Source organism: Bos taurus, chromosome 13, assembly GCF_002263795.3.
Source record: "Bos taurus isolate L1 Dominette 01449 registration number 42190680 breed Hereford chromosome 13, ARS-UCD2.0, whole genome shotgun sequence".
Lineage (NCBI taxonomy): Eukaryota > Metazoa > Chordata > Mammalia > Artiodactyla > Bovidae > Bos > Bos taurus.
In genome coordinates, this window is record NC_037340.1 from 28,261,586 (window position 1) to 28,284,768 (window position 23,183).

A 23,183-nucleotide genomic window follows, 5' to 3' on the forward strand; every position below is an offset into this window, starting at 1 on the left:
AATTTCATTTATTTCTCTCAAAATCTGTGCCAGTGTAGTATTATCTTTATTTTGCAAATGACTGCCTTACAATAACACCTCCTTCAGTAACGAAGCCACTTTCAATTTCTCTTTTTTCAGCCTTGTGTATTTTTCTAGATCATTATTGGCATGCAAACAGCTGGTATATTCTATGATGAATCAATAGTATTGGTTTTAATATAAAGAATAAAACCTTGGCTCTGTTTTCAACTAACTGCTTAATTGGCAAGATACTGGAACAAATAAAATACATTGAGGATGGTAAATAGTTGAGGAGAGTATGAAGAACTGGTGTTTGTTACTGGCTATTTCTAAGCGTATTAAAAAGACATAAAGAACAGTGACAAAATACAATAAACTATCCAGCTCCTAGCATCATAACTGCTAAAGATGCTTGTTGAAAGAGTGAGTGAATGAATGAACGTAGTTTTGAGTATTTACAGAAATGACTATAATGATACATAAAATTATTGTGTATCACCATATGCCAGGCTTGTTTTTAGCCCTCACATGTTTTCTTATGTCTTTTTAGTCCACGTACTTATTCTATTAGGTGGGTATGATCATTACCTCTTATTTTACAAATGAAGAAAATGAAGTTCAGAAAGATAAGTAATTATAGTGGAGAAGCCCTGTCCTCTCATCCCCTAGTAGCACTGTGGCAAGTTGCTTAGTTATCTAATTTCATAATGCAGTTGGCCAACCATACTTTCCCTCACCTGCTGCTGCTGCTGCTGCTGCTAAGTTGCTTCAGTCGTGTCCGACTCTGTGTGACCCCATAGACGGCAGCCCACCAGGCTCCCCCATCCCTGGGATTCTCCAAGCAAGAACACTGGAGTGGGTTGCCATTTCCTTCTCCAATGCATGAAAGTGAAAAGTGAAAGTGAAGTCGCTGAGTCGTGTCCGACTTTTAGCAACCCCATGGACTGCAACCTACCAGGCTCCTCTGTCCATGGGATTTTCCAGGCAAGAGTACTGGAGTGGGGTGCCATTGCCTTCTCCACTCCCTCACCTGCTGCTGCTAAGTCACTGCTAAGTCGCTTTAGTTGTGTCCGACTCTGTGCGACCCCATAGACAGCAGCCCACCAGCCTCCCCCGTCCCTGGAATTCTCCAGGCAAGAACACTGGAGTGGGTTGCCATTTCCTTCTCCAATGCATGAAAGTGAAAAAATAAAGTGAAGTCGCTTAGTCGTATCCAACTCCTAGCGACCCCATGGACTGCAGCCTACCAGGCTACTCTGTCCATGGAATTTTCCAGGCAAGAGTACTGGAGTGGGGTGCCATTGCCTTCTCCACTCCCTCACCTGAGCCAGGCCCAAATCCATCTATTTGTCTTTTCTGTGGTGCCACCTGCTGGAGATAGGACATGCTGTTACCTTTCCCTAGCATTATTTCTTCCAACTTGTTCCTGAGTCTGTTGGCAACCATTTGCCAGGGTACCTCCTCAGCTTTAACAAGGGACAGGAATAAGTGGGGAAAGGGCTGTTCATTTCAAATGTAACATGAAGACTCCAGCCCAGGGCATGGTCTCAGTTCTCTGGATTCAAACTTTGCTCTCATCTCTCCTTTCTTATCCCAGAAGCCACTGCCACATACTGTGCATCCTCTGTCCAGCCATCTTGCAGTTTATTGACTCTGGGGTTTGCCATTAGTTCTAAGGTGCACTGTTTGAAAAAAAAAATGACAGAATGACCTCTGTTCGTTTCCAAGGCAAACCATTCAATATCACAGTAATCCAAGTCTATGCCCCAACCAGTAACGCTGAAGAAGCTGAAGTTGAATGGTTCTATGAAGACCTACAAGACCTTTTAGAACTAACACCCCAAAAAGATGTCCTTTTCATTATAGGGGACTGGAATGCAAAAAGTAGGAAGTCAAGAAGCACCTGGAGTAATAGGAAAATTTGGCCTTAGAATACGGAATGAAGCAGGGCAAAGACTAATAGAGTTTTGCCAAGAAAATGCACTGGTCATAGCAAACACCCTCTTCCAACAACACAAGAGAAGACTCTACACATGGACATCACCAGATGGTCAACACTGAAATCAGATTGATTATATTCTTTGCAGCCAAAGATGGAGAAGCTCTATACCGTCAGCAAAAACAAGACCAGGAGCTGACTGTGGCTTAGACCATGAACTCCTTATTGCCAAATTCAGACTTAAATTGAAGAAAGTAGGGAAAACCACTAGACCATTCAGGTATGACTTAAATCAAATCCCTTATGATTAGACAGTGGAAGTGAGAAATAGATTTAAGGGCCTAGATCTGATAGATAGAGTGCCTGATGAACTATGGAATGAGGTTCGTGACATTGTACAGGAGACAGGGATCAAGACCATCCCCATGGAAAAGAAATGCAAAAAAGCAAAATGGCTGTCAGGGGAGGCCTTACAAATAGCTGTGAAAAGAAGAGAAGTGAAAAGCAAAGGAGAAAAGGAAAGATATAAACATCTGAATGCAGAGTTCCAAAGAATAGCAAGGAGAGATAAGAAAGCCTTCTTCAGCGATCAGTGCAAAGAAATAGAGGAAAACAACAGAATGGGAAAGACTAGAGATCTCTTCAAAAAAATTAGAGATACCAAGGGAACATTTCATGCAAAGATGGGCTCTATAAAGGACAGAAATGGTATGGACCTAACAGAAGCAGAAGATATCAAAAGAGGTGACAAGAATACACAGAAGAACTGTACAAAAAAGATCTTCATGACCCAGATAATCACGATGGTGTGATCACTGACCTAGAGCCAGACATCCTGGAATGTGAAGTCAAGTGGGCCTTAGAAAGCATCACTACGAACAAAGCTAGTGGAGGTGATGGAATTCCAGTTGAGCTCTTTCAAATCCTGAAAGACGATGCTGTGAAAGTGCTGCACTCAATATGCCAGCAAATTTGGAAAACTCAGCAGTGGCCACAGGACTAGAAAAGGTCAGTTTTCATTCCAATCCCAAAGAAAGGCAATGCCAAAGAATGCTCAAACTACCACACAATTGCACTCATCTCACATGCTAGTAAAGTAATGCTCCAAATTCTCCAAGCCAGGCTTCAGCAATACGTGAACTGTGAACTTCCAGATGTTCAATCTGGTTTTAGAAAAGGCAGAGGAACCAGAGATCAAATTGCCAATATTCACTGGATCATGGAAAAAGCAAGAGAGTTCCAGAAAAACATCTATTTCTGCTTTATTGACTATGCCAAAGCTTTTGACTGTGTGGATCACAATAAACTGTGGAAAATTCTGAAAGAGATGGGAATATCAGACCACCTGACCTGCCTCTTGAGAAATCTGTATGCAGGTCAGGAAGCAACAGTTAGAACTGGACATGGAACAACAGACTGGTTCCAAATAGGAAAAGGAGTATGTCAAGGCTGTATATTGTCACCCTGCTTATTTAACTTCTATGCAGAGTATATCATGAGAAGCGCTGGACTGGAAGAAGCACAAGCTGGAATCAAGATTTCTGGGAGAAATATCAATAACCTCAGATATGCAGATGACACCACCCTTATGGCAGAAAGTGAAGAGGAACTAAAAAGCCTCTTGATGAAAGTGAAAGTGGAGAGTGAAAAAGTTGGCTTAAAGCTCAACATTCAGAAAACGAAGATCATGGCATCTGGTCCCATCACTTCATAGCAAATCGATGGAGAAACAGTGGAAACAGTGTCAGACTTTATTTTTTTTGGTTCCAAAATCCTTGCCGATGGTGATTGCAGCCATGAAATTAACAGACGCTTACTCCTTGGAAGGAAAGTTATGACCAACCTAGATAGAATATTAAAAAGCAGAGACATTACTTTGCCAACAACGGTTCATCTAGTCAAGGCTATGGTTTTTCCTGTGGTCATGTATGGATGTGAGAGTTGTACTGTGAAGAAGGCTGAGCGCCGAAGAATTGATGCTTTTGAACTGTGGTGTTGGAGAAGACTCTTGAGAGTCCCTTGGACTGCAAGGAGATCCAACCAGTCCATTCTAAAGGAGATCATCCCTGGGATTTCTTTGTAAGGAATGATGCTAAAGCTGAAACTCCAGTACTTTGGCCACCTCATGTGAAGAGTTGACTCATTGGAGAAGACTCTGATGCTGGGAGGGATTGGGGGCAGGAGGAGAAGGGGACGACAGAGGATGAGATGGCTGGATGGCATCACTGACTCAATGGACGTGAGTCTCAGTGAACTCCTGGAGTTGGTGATGGACAGGGAGGCCTGGCGTGCTGTGATTCATGTGGTCGCAAAGAGTCGGACACGACTGAGCGACTGAACTGAACTGAACTGAAGAAAAAGAAACACAGCCAGTTATAATTGCATGATGTCATCAACTGAAGATGCATCCCTGTTTCAGAGAAGTTAAAATATGAAAAAAAAAAAAGCATCTTAGAGTTGATGAAATATAACATATAATTCGGAGAAGGCAATGCCACCCCTACTGTTGCCTGGAAAATCCCATGGACGGAGGAGCCTGGTAGGCTGCCGTCCATGAAGTCGCTAAGAGTCGGACACGACTGAATGACTTCACTTTCACGCATTGGAGAAGGAAATGGCAACCCACTCCAGTGTTCTTGCCTGGAGAATCCTAGGGACAGAGGAGCCTGGTAGGAGGCCGTCTATGGGGTCGCACAGAGTCGGACACGACTGAAGCGACTTAGCAGCAGCAGCAGCAGCATATAATTGTGCTTGAAAGATTTTTCTAACACTCAGGCTGTTCATAGCTGGCTTTTCTCATCATCATCGCTTTTGCCAACTTGAAATGCTTTGTCTCTCATTACGAACTGTAGTGACTGTGGTCACAAATAATGTCCTCCTCAACAGTTAAACAGGGAAGTGTGCATATTTTGGGTTAGCACAGGACAAGAGAATGGTAGAGGGTACTAAGGAATGGATGCAGTTGGAGGACTATGGAATATTTCGGGTGATAGGAAGTTTAGGGGGTGTCTGCTGCTGCTGCTGCTGCTAAGTCGCTTCATTCGTGTCCGACTCTGTGTGCCCCAGAGACGGCAGCCCACCAGGCTCCCCCGGCGCTGGGATTCTACAGGCAAGAACACTGCAGTGGGTTGCCATTTCCTTCTCCAATGCATGAAAGTGAAAAGTGAAAGTGAAGTCACTCAGTCGTGTCTGACTCTTTGTGACCCCATGGACTGCAGCCTATCAGGTTCCTCCGTCCATGGGGTTTTCCAGGCAAGAGTACTGGAGTGCCATCGTCTTCTCCGTTAGGGTGTACCTGGAAGTGTTTTGTGTTTTTTTTTAACTTTATGATATAGAAATAGTTCCATCCCCCACAAAAAAGCTCCTTCCTGCCCCTTTGTAGTCAATTGCCAGCAAGTCCTGCTCCTAGTTGGAGAAGGCAATGGCACCCCACTCCAGTACTCTTGCCTGGAAAACCCCATGGATGGAGGAACATGGTAGGTTACAGTCCATGGAGTCGCAAAGAGTCAGACACGACTGAGTGACTTCACTTTCAATTTCCTGCTCCTAGTAATCACTAATGTGCTATTGATCACTGTAGTTTTCATTTTTAAAGAAATCATATACACGGAATCACGAAGTATAAGGTATTTTATGTCTGCAATATTTCACTTAGCCTAATGATTTGAGACTTTTTCATGTTGTTGCATGTCTCAGCTGTTCATTCTTTTTTATTGTGGAATAATTATTCTTTGAAAAGATCATACTACCATGTGTTTCTATCCATTTATGAGTTGACATACGTTTGGGTTATTTCCTTAAACCAATGGGGAGCCATTCATTCTTTCACCATTCAGTATGATACTAGCTGTAGGTTTTCTGTAAATACTCTTTCCTAGTTTTCCATCTTGCTGTAGGTGCTGGATTTTGTCAACTGCCTTTCTCTCTGTCAATTAATGTAGACACATGCTGTTTCTTCCTTCTCCTATTAATACACTGGATTACCTTGACTGATTTTTGGATGTTGATGTATCCTTGCATTCCACTTTATTCTTTTTATACATTGTTGGATTCAAGAACTTTAATATTTTTTGCATTGTAGTTTGCTGAATTATCCTCTCAATTTCTTTTGTATGAAAAAAATCTTTAGTTCACCTTCATTTTTAATAGATCAATTTGTTGAGTGTAGAATTCTAGATAGACAGATTTTTCTTTCGGTATTTAAAAATGTCACTCCTTTGTCTCCTGGCTTATATAATTTCTGATAGGAAGTCTATAGTCAATCTTTTCTTTGTTCCTTTTTCTTCCATCTCTCCAGCATGCCTGTTTTCCCCTGCATTTTTGAGCCTCTGGGGCATATTTATAGTAGCTGATTTAGAAGCTTTCCTATTTCATCATCTCTGTCATTTCTAAGTATATTTCTGTTGATGGACTGTCCTCTTGGTTATGAATTATATTTTCTGTATGCCGGTAGTTTTGTTTGGATTTCAGGACATTGGATTTTTATATTGTTGGGTGCTAGATATTGTTGTATCCCTTCAAAAATATTGACCTTTGACCTGACACACAGTTAAGTTAGTTGGAATCACATTGACCCTTTTGAGGATGGCTTTTCTGCTTTTTTAAGGTACTTCAGAGCAGCCTTCAGTCTAAAATCAATTAGATCACCGCTGTGAGGGTGATTTCCTTCTGAAGACTCTATTCTATGCCTGGTGTAGGCCTATCCCTGTTTGAGTGCTGTGTGTTGTATGGTCTCTGCTTCAGGGTGATTCTTTACTCGATCTTGGGAGTTTCATCTAAACACAAAGATACTGGATGCTTGGGGCTAGTGCACAGGGACGACCCAGAGGGATGGTATGGGGAGGGAGGAGGGAGGAGGGTTCAGGATGGGGAACACATGTATACCTGTGACGGATTCATTTTGATATTTGGCAAAACTAATACAATTATGTAAAGTTTAAAAATAAAATAAAATTAAAAAAAATAATAAAATTAAATTTAAAAAAAATAGAAAAGTTATTCTAAGAAAATTGGGATACTTTAAGTATAGCCAGTGTATTAGATAATATCATTGTTTCAGTGATAACACCTGTGTACACATGCTCTTATTCCTTTGTATACAATAAACACCGTTACTGAGGCAAAAAAAAAAAAATAAACACGAAGATCAGGATTCAGTCATTGATCTGAAGGGACTCCTCTGCAGATCTCTTGAGATTTCACCTTCAGTGCTTCTGTCCTCCCCAGGATTCTGTCCCACAAATGTAGCTTCATTAGTGTCCCAGAACTCCTTTCCTCAACTAAGTGAGACAACTGGGTTCTGCCTGTGTCTTGTATCCTGGAAACTTGTATCCAGGTAGCAGTCTAGAGCAAGCGCTTGCCTCATTGGTTTCCCTGATCATAGTGTCACAGGCCTGTGCTGCCTGTTGTCCAACATCTGAAAAAATAGTTTGTTTCATATATTTCCCCTATTTTTATAATTGTTTATGATGGGACAGCGGGCTTCCCTGGTTGTTCAGTGGTAAAAATCCACCTGCCGATGGAAGAGACATGAGTTGGAAAGATGCCCTGAAGAAGGAAATGACTACCTGTTCCAGTATTCTTGCCTGGGAAATCCCATGAACGGAGGAGCTTGGTGGGCTACAGCTCATGGGTTCGCAGAGTCAGACACGACTGAGTGACTAAACAATAATAGCATGGGACAGCAGTTCCTTAGCAGTTAGTCCTTTAGGTTAGAAGTAACAATTCAGAAGCCAACACAATATTATGAAGCAATTATCCTCTGGTAAAAAAAAAAAAGGTGGAAAAAAAGTAACAATTCACTCACCTTTTCACTATTTTTTGTGGCTATTATTGGAAATATTTACTTCCATGTGATCTTTAAGATAATTTTCTCCTCTGACAAAACCCCACTCCATAAAAAGTAATAAGTGGAACAAGAATTTATATATTACATTTTAGAAAGCTGACATTTACATTGAAGGTACAAAAGCAATAGTAAGTTCGCTGATGCATTAGCATGAATCTAAACTGTGGCTCTAACTGTACCACTAGTCAGATTCTTCATATTCATGCCCTCACACACACAAAAGCCAGCTGCACTTAAAAAGTTCTTAATAAAGCAGTAAAAATGATTAATTTTATCAACTCTTGCCACATGGCTAGGCATCTTTTTAATATTCTGGGTGATGAAACCGGAAGTACACATGAAGCACTTCTGTCGCATACTGAATTCCAATGGTTGGCTTTAGGAAAAGCGTGTGTGTTGTCTGAATTGCAAGCTGAGCCAGCTCTTCTTTCTTTCTGTGTGTGGGCTACTACTTTTACTTAAAAGAATAAGCAAGAGACAAAATATGGTATTCAGACTTGGTTATTGGGAGACATCTTCTTGTAAACGAACAAAGTGAGCTTGTCACTTAAAGGAAACAACTGACAATATCTGTTGCTAGTGATAAAATACGAGATTTCAGTAAAAACTAACATTTTACAATTAGCAAATCGTATCTGCCACCATGAGCTTAATCTCTCCCCTATAATTAAAAGGCTTAAAAAATTTTTATTAAAGTATAGTTGATTTACAGTGTTGTGTTAGTTTCTGTTGTACAGCAAAATGACTCAATTATACATATATGTGTGTGTATATATATATATATATATATATATATATATTCTTTTTCATATTCTTTTGCATTGTGGTTTATCACAGGATACTGAATATAGCTCCCTATGCTATATAGTAGGACCTGTTTTTTTTTTTTTTTTAATGCATCCCATTTATAATAGTTGGCATCTGCTAATCCCAAGCTTCCAATCCTTCCCTCCTCCACCTGCCCTCCACCTTGGCCAACCACAAGTCTGCTCTCTGTGTCTGTGAGTCTGTTTCTGTTTTATGAAGGTGTTCATTTGTGTTGTATTTTAGATTTCACATATAAGTGGTATCATATTGTATTTGTCATTCCCTTTCTGACTTACTTCACTTAGTATGGTTATCTCTAGGTCTATCCGTGGGGCTGCAAATGGCATTATTTCATTCTTCTGAATAGCTGAGTAGTATTCCATTATATATCTTTATCTATGCATCTCACATCTACTTTATGCATTTATCTGTCAGTGGACATTTAGATTGTTTACATGTCTTGGCTATTGTGAATAGTGCTGCTATGTACATTCGGGTGCATGTATCTTTTCAAATTATAATTTTGTCTGGGTATGTGCCTAGGAGTAGAATTGCTGAATCATATATCAACTCTAGTTTTTGGAGGAACCTCATACTGTTCCCTCGGAGAAGGCGATGGCATTGCACTCCAATACTCCTGCCTGGAAAATCCCATGGACGGAGGAGCCTGGTAGGCTGCAGTCCATGGGGTCGCTAAGAGCTGGACACGACTGAGCGACTTCACTTTCACTTTCCACTTTCATGCATTGGAGAAGGAAATGGCAACCCACTCCAGTGTTCTTGCCTGGAGAATCCCAGGGACGGGAGAGCCTGGTGGGCTGCCATCAATGGGGTCACACAGAGTAGGACACGACTGATCCGACTTAGCAGCAGCAGCAGCATACTGTTCCCTAGTGCTGTACAAATTTACATTCCCACCACCAACAAAAGGCTTTTCTGAGGAGATGGAGGGGGTGATATTAATAAATGTGATTTTTAAAATATGTAATATAGTGTGTTGGGTTTCCTGGGTGGCTCAATGATAAAGAACCCATCTGCCAATGTAAGAGACATGGGTTTGGTCCCTAGGTTGGAAAGATCCTAGAGAAGGATATGGCAACCCACTTCAATACTCTTGCCTGGGAAATCCCATGGACAGAAAGAGGCTAGCAGGCTACAGTCCATGGAGTCACAAAACAGTTGGACACGACTTAGTAACTAAACAACAACAACAATATAGTGTGTTAGCCTCTGGAAGACCTGCATAAATCAGCGAACTGATATTTTCCAAATGACCAGTGCATGATGTTAGAAAATCATGCATAAGTAAATGATACATTTAAAGTTCAAGATACACCTGAAACTAACTCAACGTTGTAAATCTACTCTACTCCAATAAAAATTAAAAAATAATAACAAATACAGTTCAAGAAAGACTGATGGACATTAATGAAATAGAGTAGGAAAAGTTTATTCATATGGTTTTAGATTCCACACTGCAACTAATTTTTAGAAAACCACCATTTGTCATGTTGGGTATAGTATCAAAGAATCTACACTAGTTTGATTAAGATACTGCCCTTTCCCAACTGCATAGCTGTGTGAAGCAAAATTTTCTTTTTAGTTCCATGACTGAACTCATGTCCCCCGAAGTGAAGTGAGGAGTCCTAATCACTGGACCACCAGGGAAGTCCCTTTTTCACATACTTTAAACAAAATAACATATTACAACAGACTGAATGTTAGGAGTGAATGTGAGAACCTGGATTTCTTTTTGTTTATGCTAGATACTAAATAGATGTGAAATAATGTAAATGATTACTGGGCTTCCCAGGTGGCTCAGTGGTAAAGAATCTACCTGTAAAGCAGGAGACTCGAGTTGGATCCCCAGATCAGGAAGATAGCCTGGACCAGGAAATGGCAACCCACTCCAGTATTCTTGCCTGGAAAATTCCATGAACAGAGAAGCCTGGTGGGTTACAGTCTATTGGGTCACAAATAGTCAGGCACAACTGAGCGACTGAGCACACACAGCCAGTAAATATCACTCTTCTCCCTAAATTTTTTGAAACCATTATTTTCCCACAAAAAATATATCTGTTTTTAGATATAGTGTGTTTGTTGTTATTTTTAAATGAATTAATAATATAAGATTTTTATTTTAATTTTTGGTATGATAAATATTGATAGATATGATTCACCTCAACAAAGCCTTCCTGAAATCTCTAAGAATTATTGCAAATAGAAAGAGTTTCTGAGCACAGAAAGTTTGAATTACTATTCTTTAAAGATTATGTGGATCTCTGCAGTGAAAATATCTGAACCTGGTGTCTTTTAAAATCGGACCACCAGGACCACAGCCTTGTCTAAATCAATGAAACTATGAGCCATGCTATCACCCAAGATGGACAGGTCATGGTGGAGAGTTCTGACAAAATGTGGTCCACTGGAGAAGGGAATGGCAAACCACTTCAGTATTCTTGCCTTGAGAACCCATGAACAGTATGGAAAGGCAGAAAGATAGGACACTGAAAGATGAACTCCCTAGGTTGGTAGGTGCCCAATATGCTACTGGAGATCAATGGAGAAATAACTCCAGGAAGAATGAAAAGATGGAGCCAAAGAAAGAACAACACCCAGCTGTGGATGTGACTGGTGATGGAAGTAAAGTCTGATGCTGTAAAGAGCAATGTTGCATAGGAACCTGGAATGTTAAGTCCATGAATCAAGGCAAATTGGAGGTGGTCAAACAGGAGATGGCAAGAGTAAACATTGACATTTTAGGAATCAGTGAACTAAAATGGACTGGAATGAGTGAATTTAACTCAGATAACCATTATATCTACTACTGTGGGCAAGAATCCCTTAGAAGAAATGGAGTAGCCATCATAGTCAACAAAAGAGTCTGAAATGCAGTAAGTACTTGGATGCAATCTCAAAAACGACCAAATGATCTGTTCATTTCCAAGGCAAACCATTCAATATAACAGTAATCCAAGTCTATATGCTGCACAGTAATGCTGAAGAAGCTGAAGTTGAATGGTTCTATGAAGACCTATAAGACCTTCTAGAACTAACACCCCCAAAAGATGTCCTTTTCAGTATAGGGGACTGGAATGCAAAAGTAGGAACTCAAGAAATACCTGGAGTAACAGGCAAATTTGGCCTTGGAGTACAGAATGAGGCAAGGTAAAGGCTAATAGAGTTTTGCCAAGAGAATGCACCAGTCACAGCAAACACCCTCTTCCAACAACACAAGAGAAGACTCTACATGTGGACATCACTAGATGGTCAATACAGAAATCAAACTGTATATATTCTTTGCAGCCAAATATGGAGAAGCTCTATACAGTCAGCAAAAACAAGACTGGGAACTGACTGTGGTTCAGATCATACTGTTCATACTGTTCATGGGGTTCTCAAGGCAACAATACTGAAGTGGTTTGCCATTCCCTTCTCCAGTGGACCACATTTTGTCGAAATGACCCATCCATCTTGGGTGGCCCTAGATGGCATGGCTCATAGTTTCATTGAGTTAGACAAGGCTGTGGTCCATGTGATCAGATTGGTTAGTTTCCTGTGATTGTGGTTTTCAGTTTGTCTGCCCTCTGATGGAGAAGGATAAGAGGCTTATGGAAGCTTCCTGATGGAAGAGACTGACTGAGGGGGAAATTGGGTCTTGTTCTGATGGGCAGAGACATTACTTTGCCAACAAAGGTCCATCTAGTCAAAGCTATGGTTTTTCCAGTAGTCATGTATGGATGTGAGAGTTGGACTATAAAGAAAGCTGAGCACCGAAGAATTGATGCTTTTGAACTGTGGTGTTGGAGAAGACTCTTGAGAGTCCCTTGGACTTCAAGGAGACCCAACCTGTCCATCCTAAAGGAGATCAGTCCTGAATATTCATTGGAAGGACTGATGCTGAAGCTGAAGCTCCAATACTTTGGCCACCTGACGCGAAGAACTGACTCATTGGAAGAGACCCTGATGCTGGGAAAGATTGAAGGCAGAAGAAGGGGATGACAGAGGATGAGATAGTTGGATGGCATCACCGACTCAATGGACATGAGTTTTAGTAAACCTCGGGAGTTGGTGATGGACGGGGAGGCCTGGCCTGCTGCAGTCCATGGGGTCCCAAAGAGTCGAAACGACTGAGTGACTGAACTTAACTGGAGGGACTTCTCTGGTGGTCCAGTGGCTAGGACTTGGTGTTTTCACTGCTGTGTGCCCAGGTTCAATCCCTGGTTGGGGAACTAAGATCTTGCAAGCCATGTGGCACAGCTTAAAAGAAATAAATAAATAAAATGGGAGGAGGGCTTTCCTGGTGGTTTAGTGGTAAATAATCCACCTGCCTGTGCAGGAGACACAGGTTCAAACCCTGCTCCGGGAAGATCCCACATGCCATGGAACAACTAAGGCCATGCACCCCAACTACTGAACCTATGCTCTGGAGCCCTGGAATTACAACTACAGAGCCAGTTTGCCCTAGAGCCCGTGCTCCACAACAAGAGAAGCCATTGCAGTCACAAGCCTGTGCACCACAACTAAGAGTAGCCCTTGTTGGCCACAACTAGAGAAAATCCTGTGCAGCAGTGAAGACTCTGTATAGCCAAAAATAACTAACTAAAATTATTTAAAAAAAATAATAAAATGGGGGGCTTAGTGGTTCACTGGTTAGGATTTGGTCCCTTCAATATTTTTATAGATTATACTCCATTTAAAGTTGCTAAAAATATTGTCTATACTCACTATGCTGTATAATATATCCTTGTAACCATTTTATTTTTTAATCTTCAAAATATATTAATTATTTTCAAATGGAGAATGAGCATCCATAGACAATACAAGCTTCTAAAAACAGATAATTAGGATGAACAGTTTTGAAAAACAATGATCTCTATTATATTGGCACCAATAGTGGAATTTTCCATGGGACAATTGGGTTATTTCTTATCTATACCTTTTTATTTTATGCCTTTGAGTTTGTATCTCTTAGTCCCCTTCCCCTCTCTTGCTGCTCCCCACTTCCCTCTCTCCACTGGTTTGTTCTCTGTATCTTTGAGTCTGTTTCTGTTTTGTTACAGCCATTCAATTGTATTTTTTCAGATTTCACATATAATTGAAAACATACAATGTTTATCTTTATCTTATTTCATTAAGCATGATACACTTTAGGTCCATCCATGTGGTTGCAAATGGCACTGACTCCATCTTTATTTCATTCATTTCACAGACCCCACTAATAATACAGTATAAAATATTTGAGACAAGGAGACTAGAAGGGATGACTAGACAGCAAATGTTAGGCAAGAAAAAAGGGGAACTGATCTGGTATATGGTCTGTCCCCTTAATTTGATTCCCAAAAAAGTCCAGGAAAACAAGGTATCAGTAGGAATTGTCTGCTGGGGATTGTCTCAACCAGGGCTTCACAGGGCTGATATTTACAAACCTACCAGGATACAAGCTCTGCTTCTCAAATTTTAGTGTCCAGAAATTCAACTTTTCTTGTGTCCCCAGACTAGGATCAGGCTCTGGAGTAACTGGTCAACCACAATCACAACAATGACTAATGTCAAAACTAGCAGGCCAATTTCATAATCTCCTAACAACTGAACCACAATACCTATGTCTACCTCTCAAAGCATTTGTTTGCTTTGAATGCATGTGTTTGTGGTTTCCTAGAGACGGTTCTTGGAGATGCATCTGTAAGGAAGTGAGGAAGGCAGGATTTGGCACAGAGAGAAGCTGGACTGCAGAGAAGTTGCAGCTAAGATCCCCTGTGGTCCTTGGGGAGCTCTGGAGCTGGAATGACTCTGTAGCTTTGCCCCCAGGTTGAGACAATGGAGCTGGACCTTGGAATCTCCAGGCAGTCATTGGTGGTGGAAGCCCCCTGGAGGAGCTCTAAACTTGGCTGAGGCAGGTCCCTGCAGCCAGAGTCTGTGTCCAGTGAGGGAGGCAGCTGTGTGCCCCCAGTTCAGGGCAGGTGGGGGATGGACACCTTAGTTCTGAACAGTGCCTGGGTAGAATACCATAGCTGCTGCTGAGTCGCTGCAGTCGGGTCCGACTCTGTGCGACCCCACAGACGGCAGCCCACCAGGCTCCCCCGGCCCTGGGGTTCTCCAGGCAAGAACGCTGGAGTGGGTTGCCACTGCCTTCTCCAATGCAGGAAAGTGAAAAGTCAAAGTGAAGTCGCTCAGTCGTGCCCGACTCTTAGCGACCCCATGGACTGCGGCCTACCAGGCTCCTCCATCCATGGGATTTTCCAGGCAAGAGTACTGGAGTGGGGTGCCATTGCCTTCTCTGGAATACCATAGCAATTCACTACCAACACACTGGTTCTATAATGCCTCCTGAATTCAGAAACATTAAAATGTGAAAAAAGAGTACCTTAAAATGGTAGATTCAATAGGTTTCTTTCTTTCTTTTGATATGGAGCGAGAAGAACCATGATAGAGAACTGGAAATCCAGGGGCTTCGAGGACTCATCTCCATTGTCTTGTCACTCAGGATTCTTCTTGCAAATCTGTTTCACTTTTTTCCTTGATATTCCAACTCTCTTTGCTGAACCGTTTAGCAAAGCCCACCTGGGAGGTGAGCCATGGCTGGTGCCGTGCTGGCAGATGTTTAAATACTGGGCCTCTGGACAAAAAGAACTGCGCACATATATTCATGTTGTTTTTACTGATACAAAGGAGACAGGGGAAAATGTATAGGTGATAATGAATGCTATTATACTCTGTATTGTAAATTCCATATAGCCCATTGATTCTCACAGAATGCTTTCATTGATTTTTGCAGAACTCTTGTATCCCCAACCAGCCTGTGGTTATAATTGATGAACACATCCAGCTCTGACATGAATACTGATGGACATTTTTGCTTAAATTAATGAATAAAAAGTGAAACAACAAAGATGCGTGTCAGAATGTCACTTGTTGGTCAATGATGTGAGAGGCTTCTTTCATAATTATTATTGAAAGCTGAGTCATTTTATTTATTTTTGTCATGCTGGGTCTTTGTTGCTGACTATGGCCCTTCTCTAGTTGCAGCGAGTGGGGGTTACTCTTTGTTGCAGTTCTGGGGCTTCTTATTGTGGTGGCTTCTCTTGTTGTGGAGCACGGGCTCTAGGTGCTTGGGCTCAGTAGCCATGGCGCAGGGCTTTGTTGCCCCGAGGTATGTGGGATCTTCTTGGACCAGGGATCAAACCCATGTCTCCTGCATTGACAGGTGGATTCTTATCCATTGTGCCACCAGGGAGCAAAGAACTAAAGAGCCTCTTAATGAAAGTGAAAGAGGTGAGTGAAAAAGTTGGCTTAAAACTTAACATTCAGAAAACTAAGATCATGGCATCCGGTCCCATCACTTCATGGCAAATGGATGGGGAAACAATGGAAACAGTGGCTGACTTTATTTTTGGGAGCTCCAAAATCCCTGCAGATGGTGATTGCAGCCATGAAATTAAAAGACGCTTACTCCATGGAAGGAAAGTTATGACCAACCTAGACAGCATATTCAAAAGCAGAGACATTACTTTGTCAACAAAGGTCCGTCTAGTGAAGGCTATGGTTTTTCCAGTGGTCGTGTATGGATGTGAGAGTTAGACTGTGAAGAAAGCTGAGCACCGAAGAATTGATGCTTTTGAACTGTGGTGTTGCAGAAAACTCTTGACAGTCCTTTGGACTGCAAGGAGATCTAACCAGTCCATCCTAAAGGAAATCAGTCCTGAATATTCCTTGGAAGGACTGATGTTGAAGCTGAAACTCCAATACTTTGAGTTTCAGACTGACTCCTTGGAAAGAACTTACTCCTTGGAAAGAAATGTGCCGGGGTCCAGCCCCAGCTGATCCAGGGTATTCGAAGGAGAGACGGCATCGGTGACCTATTTATTTAAATATTCATCAAAGATATAAAGAGTAATAGAATAAGGATAGCTCAGTGAGGAAATTCAGTGGAGAAAAGAGGCTGAATAATTCAGCCAGAAGGTGAGAGAAAGAACGACATGGGGAGACCAAGTTTCGGTGAACAAGGCCCGCACTTTATTTTCCAAAATAGTTTTTATACCTTAAGTTATGCATAGAGGATAATGGGGGAAGGGGTAGAGTCATGCAGTAAGCCAGGCTTTCTTCCTGCAAACTTATCATATGCAAAAGTTTAGGTGATTTGCCTCATCTTCTGGCCCAGAGGCCTGTTAACATTTTAAGACCCTTTCTTCAGAAAACTTATTTTTCTCTAAAGGTGATTAGTCAGGCGCCACCCTCCAAAAGCATTAAAGTTGCATTCCTATAGGGCAAAGGTGTGGTGGGCTACAACAAGAAAAAAAATTAACTCAAGGGTCCAAGGTTACAAACATTAAAGCTACTACTTACACCAATTATATTAATCAATACACTGCCAAGGACACAGTAGGTAAGGGATATGGAGACTTAGCAGCAAACATTGGCCCAATAAGTGAAAAACCCTTCACCAATACAATTTCTAATCAATCTTTTAACTACTCAAAGGAATCTGTGTTTAGACAGTTTAGAACATCTCCTGCCTCTCACAGTTGGGAGGCTCTGAACAATCACATGTGGCCGGAAAAACCTATTCAGGCAGGCTAGAGGATTTCCAAAGGAGTTTGTAGGTTGAAACACTATCACACCCAGGAACTTTATTAACTGTAGCTATAAGTTAACTCTTTTTTCAGAGAGAGGTAGTGGGGGACAGCCCCCGGTAAAGTCAGAGGTGTAGGTGAAAGCACAAAGCAGAAAGTAGGCAGACTCTGGTTTTGGGGGTAGATGCTTGAGAATTTCCAGGGGTACTCCTGAGACTCGATCCCGCCTTTGCATATGCCGAGCCTCCTTCCTCATGACCTTTGCCACTGGCGGAGTTCCTCACACTGGCTCCCGGCAGTGATAGAATTCCAGTTGAGCTATTCCAGATCCTGAAAGATGATGCTATGGAAAGTGCTTCACTCAATATGAAATATGCAGTATGCACTCAATATGCAATATGCCGGCTCCCGGCAAACTGACTCCTTGGAAAAGCCCCTGGTGCTAGGAAAGATTGAAGGCAGGAGAAGGGGACAACAGAGGAGAAGATGGTTGGATGGTGTCACCGACTTGATGGACATGAGTTTGAGCAGGCTCTGGGGGTCGATGATGGACAGGGAAGCCTGGCATGCTGCAGTCCATGGGGTTGCAAAGAGTCAGACATGACTGAACGACTGAACTGACTGAAGTGAACTGTACCACCAGGGAAGTCCTAGAGGCTTCTTTTTGATTCACATAATAGTCTTCAAATCCTGGAAGAAGAACCACACAAATCTTTGTCTTCTTCACTATGTAATGGCCATAGACATGATGCTTTAAATTTCATTTGTATCAGTGCTTCTCACTTGGAGAGAGATTTTGCCCCTCTGGGGATGTTTAGCAATGTCTAGAGACATTTTTGGTTGTCATAACTATAGAAAGGGTGTTACCAGCATCTATTGGATAGAGTTAGTGACATTTCTTTTCCAAAAAAGAATTATCTGGCCTAAGGTTGAGAAACTGTGAACCATATTATTAACTTTTTCCCCATAACTTTTTAAAGCTTAGATAATCAAGTCCAGATTGGTAGCATTCGCCAATTTCTTTGGTGTAAATACTCCCATTTTGGCTGATTTCAAGTTACCAACATGAGCTCCTCAAGTGTGGCATTAGGGAAAGACATGCATTGACCTCAACGTTCTATAATATTACCACCACATAGATGCAACAGTCATAACTAACTCTAAGAGCATAAATAATAGTAAAATGCAGTAATATAATTAGTGAATAATAGGTTCTGTGTATTTATTACTGTTGTTTATAACATGTTTAATTGTTAACAAACATTTAATTTTTAATGATAGCTATGCATAACAGCTGGTTCACAAAATTTTTTAAAAAATGGAACAATGGGCTCTTTTTTAAAAAGACATGTTTATTTATTTATTTACTTGGCTGCATCGGGTCTTAGTTGCAGCTTGTGGGATTTTTAGTTGTGGCATGTGGGATCTAGTTCCCCGACCAGGAATCAAACCTGGGTCCCCTGCATTGATAGTGCAGAGGCTTATCCCCTGGACCATCAGGGAAGTCCCACGCAGTAGCTTCTTGCAGTTCAAAACGGACTGATCTGGCTCCAGCATGCCCCTGGAATGGTTTCCACCACTCTCCAATCCCCACCTTCTGTACCTGCAAAGACTGACTCAATTCCAACATCAGTTTTCCAGGGCACAGACTCTGATTGGTCTACATGAGGCCAGGTCCCAGCCCACTCTCTGTGAACACGCAGAAGTAGGCCTGTGAACATGGCTGGCTCCAAAGGGAACCGGCCCCTTCTATTTAGGAAATTTCCCAAAGCACCACTGTGAGTGGGCAGACGCCCTGGGAGGCCCCATGACAGTACTGTAGACACCGACACAGCTTCCTCCCCCGTCTTGTTTATCAGGACTTCCCGCAGACCGAGTTTCTGACTCACCCGATGCTCCAAAATAATATATTAGATCAGTGGTTCTCAAAGTGTGGTCCCTGGATCCACAGCAGCTGCCTCACTTGGGAATTTGTTCAAAAAGCAAATTCTTGGGCTCCTCCACAAACCTTTTGAATGAGACATTCTGGGGACCCACAGTCTGGGTTTTTAAAAGTCCTCTGGGTTATTTTGAGGCATGCTGACAATGGAGGGCCACTGTATGAGATTTTTAAATTTAAATGTTTTAATGAATGAATTAAATTTTTGTTGTTGTTGTGCTTTGTGGCTTCTGGGATCTTAGTTCCCTGACTAGGGATTAAACCTGGGCCCCAGCAGTGAAAGCACCAAGTCCTCATCACTGGATTGCCAGGAAACCTCCCAGTATGAGATTATATAGCTTTCAAAAAAGAAGTTACAGTCTATCCTTTAGGACAGCAACAAAACAAACCTAGATCATCTTGATTAAACTTGATATTTTCCCATTTTCCAGAAATCTCTTAGGATGGGTTATTTCAATGTCAGAATAATCTCATCAATTATATACCTATTGAGTTTTTACTATTTCTTGTTTTAGTTTCTGTAAATACTTTTAATAGTCCCGTATATGCTACAAAATCATGTTTATCTTATATAATTTAACTTTTAGCTGGTAACATCCTCATGGGTAGCACTATGTATGGTATCAATATTTGGTTTAGTCCACAGAACCTAAAGGAGTACAGAGCTCATAGGAGACATCAAAATATTTTCATTTATTTACTTATTTTTGGTTGTCCTGGGTCTTCCTTGCCGTGCACAGACCTTCTCTTGTTACAGCAAGCGGGGGCTACTCTCCAGATGCGGTGCTCAGGCTTCTCTGGCTGCAGAGCTCGGGCTCTAAAGCACAGGCTTCAGAAGTTTTGGCTCTTGGGATCAGTAGTTGTGGCACATGGGCTTAGTTACCCCGAGGCTTGTGGGATCTTCCTGGACCAGGGATAGAACCTGTGTCTTCTGCATTGGCAGGTGGATTCTGAACCCCTGGACCACAAGGGAAGTCCGAGACATCTAAATATTGACTGAATAAGTATGAAGGTTAGAAAACATTCTCTTTTTTATCTAATTTTTTGTTTTCTTTTACTGGCTTTATTTAAAATTTATCATACATGGCTTTTAAAGTAGTAATGCTGAAATTCTATAAAGAATTTCAATAGTAATGAAATAAAACAGAAAATGACTGCCTCTCAGGATTTTCCCCCCAAAATTATGGAATTTGTACAATTGTAGTATAACGAAGAATAGGTAATAATCTGATATTTGGATATGTTTCTGTTCAATCACTCTCTAGATTTACGTGCTTTTTTTTTAACCAAATGGAGACTGTATGTTATATTTCTAGTTTCATTATCCTACTTTCTAATTTTTATTTAAAATTTTTTTCTTGGCTGTGCAGCATTTGGGATCTTAGTTCCCCAACTAGGGATCAAACCAGCAGCCCCTGCAGTAGAAGCACGGAGTCCTAACCACTGGACCACTGGACCACTGGGGAAGTCCTCTACTTTTTTTTTTTAACTAAACATTATGTCACGAGGATTCTCATATCACTGAATATTTTCTGAACGTATTGTTCAGTTGTATGTATGAATTATGACTTTATTTAACCATTCCCCCAGATATGACACTTAGATTGTTTCTAATATTTTGCTCTTTAAAAAACTGCAATATAAGGGGATGCATATTTTAAAAATGAATATGACTCCTTATAATCAGGATTAAGCAGTTCTCTTGAGTATTTCTTAACTCTCCTGGTCATCTGTTTTTCCCCTCAGTATAAACTGAAAAGCTTCCTTATCAGTTTGCTTGTTAAAGTACTTGTCTCTCCCACTCTTCCATCTTAGGCCTTTATTAAGACTTAATGCACATATTTACATAAACATCAAGATCAATGAAAATCTGAAATTTAAAAGGAGCCTGTTTATAGAAGCTACTGTCTTCCCTGGTTTACGTGAGCTGTTCCTTCTCTGTGAACTTCCATTACTGTTACAATTACTTGTGTCAACCTTCAGGTTTTTGTGTCATCATTTCTAAACCCTAAACAGGAATAGGCTAATAAATTATTATTTGCTTATTGAACTATAAGTGACTCAGGAAACAAATCCATGTAAAAATGTTCCCATGTTTAATGATTCAAGACCTTTTTTTTTTTTTTTTTTTGGTAAAAGTTTTTTAAAGCCCTAAAAATTAGCAAAGCATCTTAGCTCAGAGACTGAATTAACTTTCTATGTTGATTTATTTCTGGCAAAAGTCAGATATCTTTTAAAGGAAATATAACCAACACATACATGTATACAGTAAAAGTACTTTGTAAATTGAAACCACTCTCTATCATCTTTTATTTTGCTAAACCATCTCACCCATTAATGAATCGACTGAACTGAATATTTCTTTCCTTTTTTGACTGGGGAAAAGTAGCATGTCTAATATTGTTCAGTTACAACTTAACTAGAAACTTAAACACAACTTCAGTGGTATGGGCTTCCCTGGTGGCTCAGAGGATAAAGCATCTGCCTGCAATGTAGGAGACCCGGGTTCGATCCCTGGGTTGGGAAGATCCCCTGGAAAAGGAAATGGCAACCCACTCCAGTATTCTTGCCTGGAGAATCCCATGGACAGAGGAGCCTGGCGGGCTACAGTCCATGGGGTCCCAAAGAGTTGGACATGACTGAGTGACTTCACTTTACTTTCTTTCACTTTCAGTGGTATAGAACCAAAAATAAATATAAGCAGTTTTTAGGGTCTTTTAAACATTAAAATCTCTGACATAATTTCCCCCCAATTTAATTTGTCTTCTTGCGAAGGCATTAAATTTTTTTTTCAATTACATCTTTAATCATCTCACTGAAAATCTTCATTGCTGAACACATGATCAAAGAGATTATCTCAGTTTGCTGGGGTAAGAGAGTTCCAGAAAAACATCTATTTCTGCTTTATTGACTATGCCAAAGTCTTTGACTGTGTGGATCACAATAAACTGTGGAAAATTCTGAAAGAGATGGGAATACCAGACCACCTGACCTGCCTCTTCAGAAACCTGTATGCAGGTCAGGAAGCAACAGTTAGAACTGGACATGGAACCACAGACTGGTTCCAAATAGGAAAAGGAGTACATCAAGGCTGTATATTGTCACCCTGCTTATTTAACTTCTATGCAGAGTACATCATGAGAAATGCTGGGCTGGAAGAAGCACAAGCTGGAATCAAGATTTCTGGGAGAAATATCAATAACCTCAGATATGCAGATGACACCATCCTTATGGCAGAAAGTGAAGAGGAACTAAAAAGTCTCTTGATAAAAGTGAATAAAGCTGAGAGCCAAAGAATTGATGCTTTTGAATTGTGGTGTTGGAGAAGGCTCTTGAGAGTCCCCTGGACTTTTAAACATTAAACATTAAATCCAACCAGTCCATTCTAAAGGAGATCAGTTCTGGGTGTTCATTGGAAGGACTGATACTAAAGCTGAAGCTCCAATACTTTGGCCACCTCATGTGAAGAGTTGACTCATTGGAAAAGACTCTGATGCTGGGACGGATTGGGGGCAGGAGGAGAAGGGGACAACAGAGGATGAGATGGCTGGATGGCATCACCGACTCGATGGATGTGAGTTTGAGTGAACTCCGGGAGTTGGTGATGGACAGGGAGGCCTGGCGTGCTGCAATTCATTGGGTCGCAAAGAGCCGGACACGACTGAGCGACGGAACTGAACTGAAATGTTCAATTATCACTAAGATATACGAGCAATCTAGAACTCAGGGAGGAGGGACAAATTTACCTCTGAAATTATGTAAATGAATGTACTGTAATTGTCTAAGTTTACAGGTAGTTTCACCGGCCAGCAACGAACACCTTTTACTCTATACTTATGAGTTAGTATTATTGTTCTGGGTTTTCTCACTTGCGTACATTAATTTTGGCACGCAGGTAGCTTCATGAACTCCAAAGTGAGATTCTTGTGTAGCAGGTAAAGATCTGACTTCAGTAATCATAAATGAAGTGTTCCGCTATGAAGCTTTTGCACCTCAAGTAGCAGGTACAAAAAAAGTATAACCTTTATCTTCTTTTAAAACTGAAGTATAGTTGACATAGGTATATAACTTATT

The 23,183-nt window shown here is 41.1% G+C and overlaps 1 non-coding gene across 1 annotated transcript; it reads right to left on the reverse strand.

Annotated features, from left to right (window-relative positions):
* Positions 1-18,600: 18,600 nt before the first annotated feature.
* On the reverse strand, positions 18,601-18,673 carry TRNAD-AUC (transfer RNA aspartic acid (anticodon AUC)). The gene has a single exon. It is a non-coding gene; the product is annotated as a tRNA-Asp (tRNA).
* Positions 18,674-23,183: the final 4,510 nt, after the last annotated feature.